We start from the raw sequence: 4,961 nt of genomic DNA on the forward strand, positions 1-4,961 counted from the left end.
GTTGCATTCGATTCTTCCCAGAAATTTCAGATTGTGTGTTTCTGATTGGATCCCGAGGTGATGCTATAAGACGTTATAATGCATTATAACCTGCTGACAGCACTGTATAATGAGATATTAATGCTCTATAACACTGCAAAAAAGGTGTTAAAAAACCAGATCAAACAGTAAATCTGAGGGAAATGATCTTGCTGCATGGACAGATAATTTACCTTGACAAGATTTATTAAATTAAGATTATTAAATTTAGAACAACACTTAAAATAAGGACAACATCGCTACTGGAAGTCTTTTTGGGTAATTTTTTGTGTCGTTTTGGTTAATTTTACTTTTTTTTTGTAATTTAACATATTTTTTTGGGTCAAATTGTGATTTTTTTTTAGGTCATTTTACATCATTTTTTTGATATATCTTGGGTTTTTTGTTTGTCATTTTGGTATATTTTACATATTTTTTTGTAAATTAACATATTTTTTGGTAATTTTGTGACTTTTTTGGTCATTTTACATCTCTTTTGGGGTCTAAAGTCGTATTATTTATACGCAGAAAAATGCGCTGATGAATTCCTAGAAACAGGCTGTTTAAAATAATAACGCTTAAAATAAGATAAATTATCTAAAACTTCTAAATCTAAAGTTTTTTCTTGGTATGAAACAAATAATTGTCGCTGCTTGCAGCTTTAATTTATCTTGTTTTAAGAGTTAATTTCTTATTTTACTTTAGACCAAAAAAAAAGACTCAAAATTACCCCCCAAGAAAGATGTAAAATGACCAAAAAAAGTCACAAAATATGTTAAATTACAAAGAAAAATGTCAAAATCACCAAAATGGCACACAAAAAACACAATATATATTAAAAAAAGGATGTAAAATGACAAAAAAGTCACAAATTGACCAAAAAAACATGTTAAATTCCCAAAAAATATGTAAAATTAACCAAAGTGACACCACTTCCAATAGTGACATCATCCTTATTTTAAGTGTTCAACATGCTTATTTCTAGATTTGATAATCTTAATTTAATAAATCTTGTCAAGGTAAATTATCTGTCCATGCAGCAAGATCATTTCCCTCAGATTTACTGTTTGATCTGGTTTTTAGACACTTTTTTGCAGTAGAAGAACTGCAAAAACTGTCTGAGAGTCGGGGTCATGTCTCGGGGGGACCCGGGGGTCCCCCGACGGCCGTCCCGTCGCTGCCTGTCTGATAATCTGCAGCTATTTTCAGAAAGAGAAGCGAAGGTCACGGAGATGTCCTGACCTGGTTCAGACAGCAGCTTATTAGTTCTTTTACAGGATCAACCACCAAAAAGTCTCTAAAGACGCTGGTTACAAAGTCAGACAGAGCACCTCCTCCTGTCGTCTTCAGTGTGTTCACAGCATCACACACACACACACACACACACACACACACACACACACACACACACACGCACACGCTAACACACAGGTTGGTGCGTCTGCAGAGTGTTTCAGGTTTAGGAAGAGGGCCATTGTTGTTGTTTCATAGAGAGTGAATGAGACAACTTTGGTTGTCCCCACCACGTCTTTATCTCGCCCCGTCTCAGCGTCCTCCCAACACCTCCCTGTCGTCCCCCACAAACCCCCGCAAACCCCCCCACGCCCTGCACACCGCCGCCCACGTTAGGGAGACGAGATTTTCTTTCTTATTGCGGATTAAATCAGTTCGGCCTGTCCTCCTCACCTCCATATGATGTCAAAGACTGTCTGAAAACAAGATAACAAGACTAAATCTGAGGGGAAACGTCCTCAAAACAAGGGAAATGATCTGTCCATGCAGCAAGATCATTTCACTTGACAAGATTTCTTGAATTAAGATTGTTAAATCTAGAAATAAGATTAAAGCATAAAGTTAAACACTTAAATCATAAATTAACTCTTAAAACTAAATCTAGCTCTTTTTTTTAATCTTGGTGCAGTGTAGTTTTTGGATCTTTAGGTTCTCCATAAATTTGACTTAATTTTGCATTTTGCAAAGTTAACATGTTTTTATTTGATACTTCCATATAAAAGTACCCAGTGGATTTGCTCCAGGGGATCCAGAAGTATTTTAACTTCATGTTTATAGCTTAAATCTTAAAACAAGATAAATTATCCAACACTTCTAAATCTAAGTTGTTGTTTTTTTTTATCTTGGTAAGAGCCAAATAATTTGCAGTGTACATCAGTGGATTTCTGGATATTTGACAGAAAAAAACACTAATCAGTTTGTGTTTCCATCAACGAGTTTTACTCTGATATTCCAGAGAAGAGACACAATTATTGGTCCTAATATTTGGCTTTCTGTCATCTTCCAGAATCACTAAACACAAAGTTTAAATTATGGAAACGAGTCTAAAAATGTTGTGTTGATATCTTGTTAAATTGATGCAATTTCCACGTCTTTTACTGTATGTGCCAGTTCACAGTGCACAAGAGACAGACTGACTCTGACTATCTGAGTCTGCAGACAGGCTGCAGCTTTTTTTGTCAAAAATGGTCAATTTAAAATGCTAAAAATCGCCCAATTATGGTCTGTTGATACATATTAGATGGCCAGAAAATGACAGAAAAAGCTTGTGAGGACCGGCCGATCAGATTCGTCCTGCAGCTTCGTGTCCCTCGTGTCTCTCTTCGTCCCAGTGAGACGAGTGAAGCTGCAGCAGGTGATGAAGAGGACGGAGACTCTCAGGAGACACTTTTTAATTCAGCTTCTTTTGTCCAGGAATTAGTGGATAAATATGAAGATTTTCTATGCAGACGACTTTGCTCTGTTCCTGTCTGAAGCTTCTTTAGTATTTCTGTATTATTTTGTGTTGAGGCCTCCAACATGAGTCCAGAATGTGCAAATACTTTCATGTTGCACAAACAAGTATTACAGGATATTTCAGGGTAAAATGATCTGTTTCATGGCTCAGCTTGAAATTTTGTTTCAAAACCAAACTTCTCGTCTCTTTTCTTGCGAGATTTTGACATCAGGTGATTTGCTCCATAGTGATGTTTGTTCAGACAGAGAGGCTGAAGTCTTAAATTAATGCCTCTGACTGCAGTAAATGCAGAAAAATCTAACATCTGTTATATAAAAATAAGATTAATCTTCTGATAAGTCTAAAAATCAGACTTTTAAATCTCTATTTTCTGATTTGGATCCTGCAGGAGTTTTTGGATCTTTGAGTTCTTTTTAGATAAATTTGCGTAGATTTTCGCTTCATTTTGCATTTTATTAATCCAGTGTGGAGAGAAAAACATGTCCACACGTTACTGTTGTGTTTGCACATGATAATTTTAATAACTTGCATTAATTCGATTTGGATCCTGCAGGAGTTTTTGGATCTTTAGGTTCTCTGTAAATTGTGCAGTTTAATTTGAAAAGATTTTGCTTCAATTTTGCATTTTTTTAACCAGTGTGGAGAGAAAAACATCTACAGGATACTGTTAAATGTGCACATAATAATATCTTACCTGATCATTTATAATAATTTACATCTGATTTGTAGCTTTGTGGAGTTCATCTCATCTGTTTTTATCTTTTATTATCGTCACAGAAATCCACTAAAGTGTTTCTGTCACAAGCTTCAGACTCTGAGACCAGAACAAACTGTTCACAGAGTCTTTTAGAGTCTTTTAGAGTCTTTTAGAGTCTCTGGACTGTTTTCTGTCCGTCTCCGTCCTCCTGACGAGCGTCTCCGTCCTCCTCTCTGACTAACGGGGACAGCCAGGCGGGGTTGGTTGATATAATCTTGAATGTACAAAAAAAAAAAAGGATCAGTCCGGGTCCAAAGTCCTTCTTCTTCTTCTTCTTCTTTTCGTTCTTTCAGCACCACAGTCGTGTTCGTCTGTTAGGAAACCAGATGATGGAAGTCTCCAGGTGCTATCGGCCCGTTTTACCAGACTTTACCACGATGTTTCCGCTCAGTAACCCTCAGGTGTTTCCAGTTTACGGCAGAAACGACCACACAACAAAGCCAGCGATTTGAATAGAAAAAGAAGCTAAATCAGGGTTTTTTCTGATACTTAAATCACTCTCAGTCGATTAAGCTACTACGTCCCCTTTGACTTTTCTAGTGTCGTCCCTTCAGCAGCTTGTTGTCCCTCACGGCTCCCTGTAGCCCCGCCCCTTCCATGTAGCCCCGCCCATTCCCCGTAGCCCCGCCCCCTCACCCATCCATCACCACCACGCCGCCGTCTGAAGGTTTCATTTATTATTTTTTTTATTTTCTGACTTCTGGGAACTCTTAAACTCCCTAAAAACTACTTTATTACTTGAACTATATTGCATTGCTCACTGTTGAATGTCTTTATATGAAAATATACATTTATTAAAGAAAACAAACAAAAATCGAAGAGTTCCCTTTTGTTTCCCGCTAGAGTTTTATTATTATGACAGATTATTATGTACAGTATTATTGGTTCCAGGAGCTACTTTAAACTTCTTTCTCAGAGAAATGTTGGGATCTTCTTGTCTGAACTTGCACACATTATTATTATCATCCACCAGAGACTTTCATGTGTTCATATTCACAGCCAGATCTATCGTATCTATCATATCTATATATATATATATAAAGATATTCTGTTCTTTGACTGTTTTCATTTCCCCCCAAAACATTCAGACCAAAGATTTGAGTTCTTGTTCCTCCTCCACTTGTTGTTTTCATGGAAAGGGATGTTTCACTGGTGTTTTTATCTCATTGCCTTGATATTTTCTCACTCAGAAGATAAAACCATGTGGTGTGAACGATGTCCTGTACAGCTCGCTGTTGTTCCTTTGTGTTGAGAAAAAGAGTTCTTGTGACTCGTCAGGAAGGATCTAAAGTCTCTGAAGTCCTCGTTCATTGATGTCGCCGTGTAAAATCAATCAGATTGAACTTTGCAGTCGGTGTGAACCGACTTCTGTTGAGGATTTAGAATAAAAAATAAAAAAAACGACCAAAAGTCACTAAAAGCTTCGTCACTCACGCT

This window comes from Centropristis striata, chromosome 9, assembly GCF_030273125.1.
Source record: "Centropristis striata isolate RG_2023a ecotype Rhode Island chromosome 9, C.striata_1.0, whole genome shotgun sequence".
Taxonomy (NCBI): Eukaryota; Metazoa; Chordata; class Actinopteri; order Perciformes; family Serranidae; genus Centropristis; species Centropristis striata.